Below are 13,214 nucleotides of genomic sequence, written 5' to 3'. Positions count from 1 at the left end.
TATTAGATGGGGAGGAAGAAGAAGGAGAAGTTGATGTAGGTGAATGAGTAGAAGGAAGTGAAACATGGGATGGAGGAGGAAAGGGTTAAGATTCAAGTGAATCGTTAAGATTTTGATGAATCACTCCAAGGTGTGTAATAGTTGGAGAAGAAGAAGTGATTTTTGAAGGATATGAAGTAGGAGATGGAATAGATTTGGGAGGAATAAGAAGAAAAAGAAGTTGGTGAAAGGGAAAGAGGAGAATGAAGTGAAACATGGCAAGGAGGAGGAGGAGATGGTGAAGATTCAAGTGAACCATTAAGAATCGAAGAAGCAATTTAAGGATGGGAGTAGGAGGAGAGGAGGAATCACTTCATGGTCATTAGAAGTAGAAGAAGTGATTTTTGAAGGACGTGAAGTGGTGAAAGAAGGAAATTTGGATTCAAGACTTTTAACATCTCTAGAGAATTCATAAAGTGGAATAAGATATGAATTAGAGACATTGAGGAAGAAGACAGAGAAGTTGATGAAGGTGTATGAAGAGAAGGAAGTGAAACATGGTCATTAGTGGTAGAAGAAGTGATTTTTGAAGGACGCGAAGTGGTGAAAAAAGGAAATTTGGACTCATGAATTTTAACATTTCTAAAATTTCATAAAGTTAAATAAGATATGAATTAGAGACATGGTGGAAGTAGGCGGAGAAGTTGATGAAGGTGAAAGAAGAGAATGAAGTGAAACATGTTCATTAGTGGTAGAAGAAGTGATTTTCAAAGGACGTGAAGTGGTGAAAGAAGGAAATTTGGACTCAAGAATGTTTACATTTCTAATAAATTCATAAAGTGAAATAAGATATGAATTAGAGACATGGAGGAAGAAGATGGAGAAGTTGATGTAGGTGAAAGAGTAGAAGGAAGTGAAACATGGGATGGAGGAGGAACAAATGAAGTTTCAAGTGAACCGTTAAGATTTGATGAATCACTCCAAGGTGTGTAATAGTTGGACAAGAAGAAGTGATTTTTGAAGGATATGAAGTGGTTAAGTAATGAAATTTGGACTCATGAAATTTAACATCTCTAGAGAACTAGAAAGTGGAATAGGAGATGGAATAGATTTGGGAGGAATTAGAAGAAAATGAAGTTGGTGAAAGGGAAAGAGGAGAATGAAGTGAAACATGGCAAGGAGGAGGAGGAGATGGTGAAGATTCAAGTGAACCATTAAGAATCGTAAGAGAAATTTAAGGATGAGTGTAGTAGGAGAGGAGGAATCACTTCATGGTCATTAGTGGTAGAATAAGTTATTTTTGAAGGACGTGAAGTGGTGAAAGAAGGAAATTTGGACTCATGAATTTTAACATTTCTTCAATTTTATAAAGTGAAATAAGATATGAATTAGAGACATGGAGGAAATAGACGGAGAAGTTGATGAAGGTGAATGTTGAAAATGATGTGAAACATGGTCATTAGTGGTAGAAGAAGTGATTTTTGAAGGACGTGAAGTGGTGAAAGAAGGAAATTTGGACTCAAGACTTTTAACATCTCTAGAGAATTCATAAAGTGAAATAAGATATGAATTAGAGACATTGAGGAGAAAGACGGAGAAGTTGATGAAGGTGTATGAAGAGAGGGAAGTGAAACATGGTCATTAGTGGTAGAAGAAGTGATTTTTGAAGGACGTGAAGTGGTGAAAAAAGGAAATTTGGACTCAAGAATTTTAACATTTCTAAAATTTCAAAAATGAAATAAGAAATGAATTAGAGACATGGAGGAAATAGACGGAGAAGTTGATGAAGGTGAATGAAGAGAAGGAAGTGAAAGATTTAATAGAAAGTGGAAGAAGAGATGTATTAGTTGCAGAGGAAGAAGTAAAAGAAGTTAGTGAAGATGAATGAGTAGATGGAAGTGAAACAAGGGAAGGATTCGGGGATGGTGAGGGTTTAAGTGAGTAATGGTTGGATATGAAGACGTAATTTTTTAAGGAGGTGATATGGTTAATGAAGGAAGTTTGGACTTAAGAATTGAAGGAACAATATATGGAGGTGCAAGTAGGATGAGAAGCGGATTTATTCCATGTTGAGTAATGGTTTGATAAGAAGTGGTCTTTGAAGGAGGTGAAGTGGTGAAAGAAGTAAATTAGAAAGTGGAATAAGAGATGGATTAGATGGGGAGGAAGAAGAAGGAAGAGAAATTTGTGTATATGAATGAGGAGAATGAAGTGAAACAAGGGAAGGAGTAGGAGATGATGAGGATTTATGTGAACCATTAAGAATTCAAGGAACCGGTTAAAGATGAACAGTCGGAGGCGAAAAGGAATCACTCCAAGGTGAGTTATAAGTTGGATAAGAAGAAGTGATATTTGAAGGACGTGAAGTGGTGAAATAAGGTGATTTGGACTCATAAGATTTAATATCTCTAGAGAATTAGAAAGTGTAAGAAGAGATGGATTAGATGCGGAGGAAGAAGAACAAAAGAAGTTTGTGAATGTGATAATGGAGTTGAAAGTGAAACATGGGAAGAAGTAGTAGATGGTGAGGATTCAAGTGAAACATTAAGAATTGAAGGAGCAGTGTAAGGATGCGCAGTAGGAGAAGTGGAATTACTTCAAGGTGAATATTTGGTGGAAAGAAGATATTATTTTTGAAGAAGGTGATTTGGAGATAGAAGAAATTTTGGACTCATGAAATTGAACATATTTAGAATTTTTGTAAGTGGAATAAGATGGGTTAGATGGAGAGGAAGAAGAAAGAGAAGTTAGTGAGGTGGATGAGGAAAAGGAACTGAAACATGGGAAGGAGTAGGAGTGGTGTGGATTCAAATGAACCATTATGTTTTGAAGGAGCGGGGTACATGTATAAGTAGTAGCAGGAGAACAGAAATAAATCCAAGGTGAGTAGTAGTTGGATAAGAAAACGAGATGTTTGAAGGAGGTGAAGGGGTGAAAGGAGGAAATTTTGACTGATGATATTTAACATATCTAGAGATTTAGAAAGTGGTATAAGATATGGAATAGATGGGGATGGAGAAGAAGAAAGTGAAGTTGGTGAAGGTGAACGAAGAGACGGAAGTGAAACATGGGAAAAAAGTTTGAGATGGTGAGGATTCAAGTGAACCATCATGAATTGAAGCAGTAAAAAGATTTGCATTGGGAGGAGTAGATGAATATCTTCAAGGTGATTAATAATTGGATAAGAAGTTATTTTGGAAGGAGGTGAAGTGGAGAAAGAAGTTAATTTGGACTACTGAAATTGATTATCTCTAGAGAATAAGAAATTGGAATAAGATGATTTAGTTAGGGAGGAAGAAGAAGAAATAGAAGTTGGTGTAGGTGAATAAGGAGAGTGAAGTGAAACACGGGAAGGAGTAGGAGATGGTGAGGATTCAAATGAACCATTATGGATTGAAGAAGGAGTCTTGAGAGAGGGAAATTTGGATTCAAGAAATTTAACATCTCTTGAGATTTAGAAAGTTGTATAAGAGATGGAATAGATGGGGATGGAGAAGAAGAAAGAGAAATGGGTGAAAATGAATGAAGAGAAGGAAGTGAAAGATGAGAAAAAATTGGAGATAGTGAGGATTCAAGTGTACCCTTAAGAATTGAAGGATCTGTATAATGATAAACAGTAGAGGGAGAAAAGAATCACTCCAAGGTGAGTTATAGTTGGATAAGAAGTTAATTTTGAAGGAGTTGAAGTGGAGAAAGAAGTAAATTTTGACTCATGAAATTCAACATCTCTATAGACTTAGAAAGTGTACTCATGAAGAACGAAGAACGAAGAAGAAGAAGAAGAAGAAGAAGAAGAAGGTGAAGAAGGTGCAGAATCTGTGATTAATGAAGGGGAATCATTCATAGATGGATGTGATTGTATGTAGAGAAAGTAGACAAGTCTAATGCAGAAGAGGCAGTGTCATATTATTGAGAGGAAACATGACTATTTAATGGAGAAGAATGAAGCACACGCAGATATATGTTTGAGGAAGATGCGGTTGAAACATGTGTTGGTATTGAAACAGTAGGAGAAGTACGGAGAGGTGGTGAACCAGTAGGGAGAAGAACAGGTGGGATATCACAAACTGGGTCAGTTACATTAGAGGGTTGAGAGCTTGGAGGGGAAGGTAAAAATAATTCAGGATACGGAAAATTATGTTTATTGAATCGAAGACCTTTGGAAAAGAATTGTTTTCCTGTTTTGTCTAATCATTTGTAACCTTTATAATTGTTAGAATACCCGAGAAAAGTGCACTTTTTGCTGTGAGGTACAAATTTGTGAGGATTGTAAGGTCTCATAAATGGATAACATGCACAGCCAAAACTAATAAACTTACAGTAGCTGTTTATGAAGAATAAAGTAGGTTGTGGGAGTGAAGAACCTCAGAAGGCACTCTGTTAATAAGATAGCATGAACAAAGGCATGATCCAAAATTTGACTGGTATATGAGTTTGCATTGACTGGGTGTTAGTTGATGTTGGATTTCGAGTAGGAAAAAGAGTTTTAGGACTTCATTGTGAGGAAGACAAACCTGAAAATTTGTGGGAAGAACACTCAGGTTGAGAAGAAGAGGGTGCAGAACCTGTGATTAAGTAAAGAGAAACAGATGAAGGGGAATCATTCATAGATGGATGGGATTATGATATTCAAGAAGTAGACAAGTTTAATGAGAAGAGGCAGTGTCAGGGTGATTCTTATACGATCGAGAGGAAACATGACTTTAAAATGGAGAAGAATGAAGCACAAGCAGATTTATGTTTGCGGAAGAGGTGGTATTGAAACACTAGGAGAAGTAAGAAGAGGTGGTGAAACAGTCGGGAGAAGAACAGGAGGAATAGCCGAAACTGGGTGAGCGGCATTTTAGAGGAAGATGAATACAATTCAGGATATGGAAAGTGATGTTCATTGCTTCGAACATCTTTGGAAACAAGGCTGTTTAATGGAGAAGAATGAAGCACAGGCAGATTTATGGTTGAGGAAGAGGCGGTTGGAAAGTGTTTTGGTACTGAAACAGTAGGAGAAGTAGGGAGATTTTGTAAAACAGTCGGGAGAGGAACAGAAGAGAAAGCAGAACAGGGTTACATTGGAGGGTGAAGAGCTTGGAGGGGAAGGTGAAAACAGTTCAGGATATGGAAAACGATGTTCATTGAATCGAACATCCATTGAATCGAACATCTTAAGAAAACAAATTTTTCTGTTATGTCTTAGCATTTGTAACCTTAAATTTGTTAGAATACCCAAGAAAAATGCACTCTTTGCTGTGAGGAGCAAATTTGTGAGGATGGTAAGATCTCAAAATTGGACAACATACACAGCCAAAAACTATAAGAAACTTACTGTCATCTTGCTGTTTATGAAGAACAAAATAGGGAGAGTGGGAGTGAAGAACCTATGGGCATTCCATTTATAAGATAGGCTGTGATTATGGAAGGAGAAACAGATGAAGGGGAATCGTTCATAGATGGATGTGATTGTGATGTAGAGAAAGTAGACAAGTCTAATGCCGAAGAGGCAGTGTCTGGGTGATTCTGGTATGATTGAGAGGTAACAGGACTGTTTAATGGAGAAAAATGTAGCACAGGAAGATTTATGTTTGAGGAAGAGGTGGTTGGAAAGTGTGTAGGTATTGAAACAGCTGGAGAATTAGGGAGAGGTGGTGACATAGTAGGGAGAAGAACAGGAGGGATAGCAGAAACTGATGTCATTTGCCTGATGTTACAATCTGTAAATACAGTTTGTAGTTGTTTTCTCCTTTAATGTGAACCGAGTTCAGTTTGGCTATCTGGATGTGTGTCAGTTTACTCAAAATTTGTTTGATGGTAGTTATATCTGTCCAATTATTGTATTCTGTGGGTTTTGGGTTTTGCATCTACATCAATCAATGATTCTGAAATTTAATCATCAAAGCTGCACTTTAATTGAAGATAGAACATTTTCAGCTCTCTGTATTAGTGTAGCTGCAAATTTTGTGAGCAGCTTTCGAATTTTGCTAGGCCTTTTTCCATTGCCTTGATTTATCCATGCCTTTTGCTAGTTGATGTGATGGGTTTCTTCACCAAAGTGGCTATAATTGTTGGTGGTCCCTTGGTTGGCAAAGTTATGGACCATTTACTTATATAATTGCTTGACTATCATTCAGGCAAGTTGTTTGATAAGCCTTTTTAGAGGCTTCTGCTTTAGAGTATACTCTGCTTCTGCGTCCATTGTTGGTGTATTGGTTACAGCTGGGGCTATTTAGAGGCTGTGGTATAGCTTTAGGGGTGGCAAACGAGCGTGGCTGAGTTTTGTTGGTACTCATTCAAACCTTTGTTGTTCCCTTGACATGTAATTTGTTATTTAAAATATTTGTTAAAATAAATAAATCTTGTTTGATTCTCAATGGTTTGTTTCCACAGCTGGCCGGAGCGAATAGACCAATTGCATTTGTTTCCTGAGGCAAATGTTGTTCTAAATCAAATTGCTCTCTTATGTGAGGTATTTACTTCTATTTTATGTTTGCCTGAGTTATTTAGCCAACGTAAATATTTTTTGTGAAACAGAGAATTCTTCAATTTTCCAATTTTATGAAATATTCAACAACTGTCATATGAAGTATCAATTATGTTATAGTAGCTTTGTCTTGGAAACTCAAAAAAATTAGTTCGCTTACAGATAGCTGAGGCATTGCTGTTTGGAGTCTTCTTTCAAAATTTCATCCTGTAACCTGCTTGATAATTTCTTCTGTCTTAATGATGGGGCAACTGCCTGTTTCTGTAATTTCTGCCTTTTTGACGTTCTATTACTTTCATTAGTTCGAAGATGGATTTATTTTCACTCTCTATTCTCAATTTGCAGATTGTTTAAAGATGTTTAGCCAACAAGCTTTCTAGTGGTGTTCTTGACCAACCTGAACCTCACAAACTTGTTGCAGAACATTCAATGTAGATTCTGCACCAGATGCTGACAGTATAGGTACTCCTTGAACTCATTCTTCAGATGTTTTAAAATGTTTTGGATATTTTAAATATTGTTAGTTGCTTACATCTATCTGCTGGTAAATCAGTGGGTAAAGGTCTGGAAGCCATCGAGCTCCGCTAGAAGGAGTATTTTGGTCAGCCAGTTCTTCCTGCCAGTCAACACGTGTTTCATTCTTCAGCTTGTGGTTAATGTGTTTCATTCTGCTGAATCGAGTTCTTCTTCCCAAGAGCTTTCAAGAATAATACCTACATATTGCCAAGAAGAACGTACGCTCCCATCGAGGTAAGCCAGCCTTCTTTGTATTTTTTTTTGTTGCTCTATTTCTCTTTCTTTCTTTCTCTTATTTCTTGACAAACATGCTGCTAAGACACCAATCATATTAAGTGGATTTCTGTGTTTGCATTGCCATATATATCTTGTTTCATCTAAAGGTTTTCATGTATTTCATCTAAATTTCTATTTCACTCATGATGGTTTGGAAGTTTAATTTCGATGTAATAGATGAAAGAGTAATCAGAGAATTGTGAGAAGAGTAAATTGATTATGATTATCATTGTAAGCAGTTACAGAACTGACGTTGATAGAGTTTCTATACCCTGAACAAACTAACTAGTGCCAGCTCACACATAACAGAATGCTAACTACTTAAGGGAAATAATCCAGTACAAGCATGACTATGCTGAACCCAGAGTATACCAACACTATACTCTACTAGGATGTGATTGAAATATAATTCACTTTTCTCGTTTTGTGGTTCAGCAATAATAACTGTTAGTTTTACACTAAACTTTTGAGGTTCTTGTGAAGAAAAGATGTTGCATGATGTAGGATAGAGTTAGATGTTGCATGATGTAGGATAGAGTTACGATTGTGGTATCTTAATGGTGAACTGCTTATGGCTGCTTCCGTTTAGTTATTTTCTTAAATATATAGAGGTTATCTTAGCCTCCTGCATTTAGTTTCTGTTTGTCAGGGGAGGAGATCTGGATCTATTGTTGTAATAGAAAGTTCGGAGAGTGCTATATTTGCTGTTGGTGCAACTTGATGTACTTCATACAAGTTTCTTGCACATTTATGTAATGGTCTCGTATCCAATGTGGATATGGGAGCCAAATAAGCATTCCCATGTGTTCCTGCACTAGATGATTTTAAATATATGGCTTTGCTATTCTTAGGATTTCTCGTATCACTCTTCTGTCATGCTCGTTTATTTGATGCTGATTTTTTAGGATCCCTCCAATTAAAAGTTAACTTAAAAATGGGGTCATGAGCATGATATTCTAATGCATCAAACCAAATGTAAAATCTATAAGCTGTTGAAAATGGATATTGTAAGTTTATCCAATTATTATTCATCTATCAGTGCAAGAGCTACTACAACAACTTTTGAGTAGTTTGTGCTTTAAATGTAGTATATAAGTATATATACTTAGAGAGGGGTGGAGGACCTATGTGAACTGGATTTAAAAAATAAAATTATGTGCTCAGTTCAGTTTTAAGAAATCTCAATAGATGTGTATTGTGCTCTTCTGGCAGGATAAATTAGATATATGTTGCAGCTTGGGTAGGATTATTTCAACACTAGTTGGGACCGGGATCTGCTATTAGAAACCTGATTTGCTCCTATCATTAGCATTCAGTGTTATGTAATTTTTCGCTTTGCTATGTAAGACAAGTATCAATCTCTGACAAATTTTCTTTAAAACTATCTTCAATCTAGTGTTGATGCAAAAGTTATATCTTTGTTTTTCTCTCTGTCTTCTATTTGTTTATTTCTTCATTATTCATGCATGACATACCTTTAATGTTCAGGTATCTTGTTATGTTCTTATTTTCTACTCTATTGGGTTCTAAGCTACTCTAAAATCTTTTAAGTTGGAAGGGTTTCTAATTTCTTTAGTGTACCTCCTTCATGTGTTATTATTGCTATCCATTGGTGATTTTGCATGCCATACCAAGGTTCAGATATCTCGTTATATTCTCATTTTCCACTTTATTTGGTTTGAAACTACATTAAAATCTTTTTAAGTTGGAAGGGTTGCTACGGTGAACCTCCTTCTAGTGTTACTATTGCTATCCTTCATTTATCATTCATTGTCAATCTTCATTTATTTTTCGTACTTGTCTTGGCAGATCAAGAAGTTGATCACTGGGTTTGATTGGCCTGCCCAATGTTGGTAAGAGTAGCCTTATTATTGTCCTCATTTATTTTTTTCACATTTGTTTCCATAAAATACTTTTTTTGAATTAGTTTGCCTAAATTGATTTTTTGTTTTTTGCATAAGTTTGCACTTTAAGTTTTCAATTAAAAGAGCCCAAGAGAATTTGAATACATTCCTTAGATTACTTGTGGATTCCTAATTGTTTAACAAATTTAGAGTAAACAACATGTGAGAGAGAGAAAAACAATTTAAAAACAAAATGAATTGAGGTCCTTTGATGTGTATTCATTTGTGTGTTGTTTCATTTTTTTAGTTAGCCATTTTCTTTCTTCTTTTCTATTTTACTTTTGTATTGATTGTTATAGCATAACTTGTACTAGGATTTTCTTATTGTAATTTTTCTCTTTTGTAGTTTGTAATATAGAACCGAAGCATTGTAATTTTTAGAACTCTTGTATTAGGACCAAATCTTTGTAATTTTCTTTTTAGCTATGTAAAGGACTTGGACACTCTCTTTGGGGATCCTTTTGGTTGATCCTTACTTATTTGTTTTGTTTGTTTGTGTGTGTGAGTAAGGACTTTGGACATTATTAGAAGGATCCTAGGTTAGAATTCTTTGGTACTCCTCTAGGTTGCTTTCTTTGATAGTCTTTTCTACATGCCTCTTTTTCCGACTAGTATATCTTATGCATGATAGTCAATGCTTTGGATTGACATGATGATTTTCATTTTTCAGAGACACTTTTGCCTGCGGATTTCTATATGTTAATTTTTCCTTTTGCTTTATCTTGAAGCAACATGATTCAATGGAAAGAATCTTTAGTTTTGAAAAAAAAAAATGCGGTATAACTACATATTTTATTTTTCTTTGAAATATTTATTTTATTTCTCTCTCATAATTGTATAGTTCCGTTTTTATTTGTCAAAATAATTGTATAGTTTTGTTAAAAATATATATACCTCTATATAGGCCAATATATGGGCCATTTAATGTCGTTGTAACATTACATGAAAATATTTGGTAGACTGCTTAAATATTTAAAAATAAGAATAGGGAAAAGTAAAGGCAATGATATATAATGTTGTGATAATTAAAACTTGAGATATAGAGAAAAGTGTTTGACATATTTTTTGTAACTGTTTGGTGCTTTATTTTTCATTATTGGACATCAAATTTACGTGCAATTTTCTTGTTTTTTGTTGAATGTGAATATTTTTTGTTTTAACCACAAGTATCATCAATTGAGATAATCTTGTTCGACTCAAAAGTGCGGCTCCTAACCTTAGGTGCTCAAAAAAAACACTTTTAACCACTGCTATAAGAACATATTTTATTGCTGTACCTGAACTTTGCTCAATTTTCCTAGTAACTGTCAAATTCAAGTTTGAAATTCTATAATTGGTTATGACATATGAGAAGTTATCCAAAAATAATAATTTTAGAGTTAGAATTAATCATCTGATAAAACATCCGAACAATTTTGACAATGGGGATTTAATTATCACTTACATAAGTGAAATTAAATTACCGTGCTTTTAGGAGATAATGATCTGTTCATAATTTGCATTATAAAAATTACTAGTGAACTAGAATCTAGAAATAAATATATGGTGGAGACAAGCATAATAAAACTAAATTGTCATGCAATCTTGTAAGAGATGAATGGGGAATGCTAATGCACACCCACACTTTTTTTAGAAGGAGTGCATTAGCAACATACCTTTTTCTTTAGACAAAAAACTCAACTCTCAGCTTTAAAGTTAAGTTACTTTATAAGGGTACCAAAATAATTTCATAAGAGCACCTTTTACAAAGGAGTAACTTAGCATTGAATACCTTTTCTTTTAGACCAAAATATCTAATTCTCTTATCTTTAAAACAATTCAAGTTATGGGTATATAGGTAATTTTATTACTATTTTAATTTTAAACTTCTTAATTTCTCTCAGCTCATTTATTATCTTCTCCCCTTTCTCTTTTTCTCTTTCTCTGAACCTCTTGCATCGCTGCTCTCTTCCTCACACATCTTCACTTCTTCCTTTTTCTTCTTACCTAATCTGTGTGTGGGTATGTTTGATAAAATAAAACCATTTGTAGAATGAAAGGTGGATGTATGTTGAGAAAAAAAAGTGAAATTGGTGAAATCAAGCTAGAGATTTTGATACCAGTTTCTATAATTTAGGGGTGGTTGAGAAGTTCTGTGATTATAACTGGGTGGGTATATCCAAATAAAGCACTGGTGGAACACTCCGAATAAACCATTGGCAGAGGCTAGATTTTCGATCTAAAGAAAGGAGTCGTGGAGGAGCCAAAGCTGCTTTTCAGCTTGAGCTGCACGGACCAAAAACGTTACGACCCAGAAGATGAAGAAGAAATAGAAATGAAGTGATAAAGGTGGAGAGAGAAAACGGTAGTTTTGAAAAAAAAAATATAGGTAAATTACTTATGAGTTATCACCCAGTCTGAATTGGAGAGAGTGTAGATTGCAAAATTTCTTTGGTACCCTTATATATATATATATATATATATGCCATGTTGCAAAAAAACCATGGATTTAACAAACAAAACCGTGGATTTCCCTCTTATTTTTTTATTTTTGTTCGGGCGAGACAGCCTCGATCGCTAAGATTTCCCATTCTTTCTTTCTATCTATTCTTTATATCAGTAAAGGGGTGCCTCGGGCCCTTTTCCAAGGTGTGAGATTACGCAGTAGCAGCAAAGAAGGAGGTTCAGTGATCCGAGGGCTAAAGCCAGCGGCGAGACTGTTTGCCCCAATATCATATTATCCCCCGATGGGTGGTCGAGCTACTATGCTTTTCAATTGAGTTGCATTTCGCTCAGTGCTGATTAGTCACTCTAATCGCTCATCCCTATATATATATATATATATATATATATATAGAGAGAGAGAGAGAAGAGAAGAAGAGAGAGAGAGAGAGAGAGAGAGAGAGAGAGAGAGAGAGAGAGAGAGAGAGAGAGAGAGAGAGAGAGAGAGAGAGAGAGAGAGAGAGAGGAGAGAGAGAGAGAGAGAGAGAGAGAGAGAGAGAGAGATTTTAAAACATTAGGTTGAAATTCATCGTTGAGTTTAGAACCCTCTTTAAAAACTCCACATGACTTTTTTTTTCTATTCTTCCACTCACAAAACCCTTCCTCTCTTCGGAACGTGAAAAAAGTTCACCTTTCACGAAACTTGATGCAAATCTTTTGTCTTAAATCTTTGTCCCTAATCATGTCTTACCAGTTAAAAGTTGACAGCTCAATTAAAATTCCACATCATCATTCTCCTTCATTTAACCGGAATAGCCATCTATTTAACGGTGTTAGCTTGTGAAACACCAAATCTGTCACACCATAAACTCATTCATTATCAATCAATGAACCTCACAAGCTGTACATAAATGTTAACTAGATGTGAATAATTGAAGAACATACCACTCCATCTAGATGGAGGAGTAGATTGAAGCACGAAATCAAGGTCATTGTTTATGGTATAGACCAAAATGGGCCCTTCAAATTCGAGTGGCACAAACTCCTCGCCCAAGGAGAAGATCTTCCCTGCTATCCATATCTTGCAAAGCCCTTCCTACACTTCCACCGTCGATGGCATAACCTTGGTGGCGACGCTAAATGAGGCCTAAAGCAAACTGTAAAGTGATGCCTTTTTTTTGGGTCTGTTTGACTTAGTATTAATGCTTGGCTTTTCGGGGTTTTTTTGACTTAGTAAAAAATTGGGGCCTTTTTTACTTGATAAAAAAAATAATTTGGAGGCCTAAAACGCTTGCTTGAGTGGCTTTACTCTTGGGCCGGCCCCTCACGTTTCACAATTTTTTCATTTGTATACGACTTGTCACTTTTCATCATGAGCTTTGCTAAATGGACGAAAACCGAACACGTACCAAGGGCATATGTTTTTCTAATTGTAGTTTTGATCCCTAGTATAGTTTGGGGTAGTTTTGATCTCTTAGTTTTTATTGCTGATACTCTAATTTTTTAAATGGGTAAATCCCCTCGTGACTAAGATGAAAATTATTGATAGTATAATATTAGTATTATAGTACCCTTCTTTAATTTTACTAGTACTATGTGCAACAATTAAATTCTATTTGGATAGAGAAGAATTAATAGAGAAGAGT

The sequence above is a fragment of the Lotus japonicus genome, chromosome 1 (genome assembly GCF_012489685.1).
Source record: "Lotus japonicus ecotype B-129 chromosome 1, LjGifu_v1.2".
NCBI classification, from domain to species: Eukaryota; Viridiplantae; Streptophyta; class Magnoliopsida; order Fabales; family Fabaceae; genus Lotus; species Lotus japonicus.
This window is presented reverse-complemented; position numbering follows the sequence as displayed.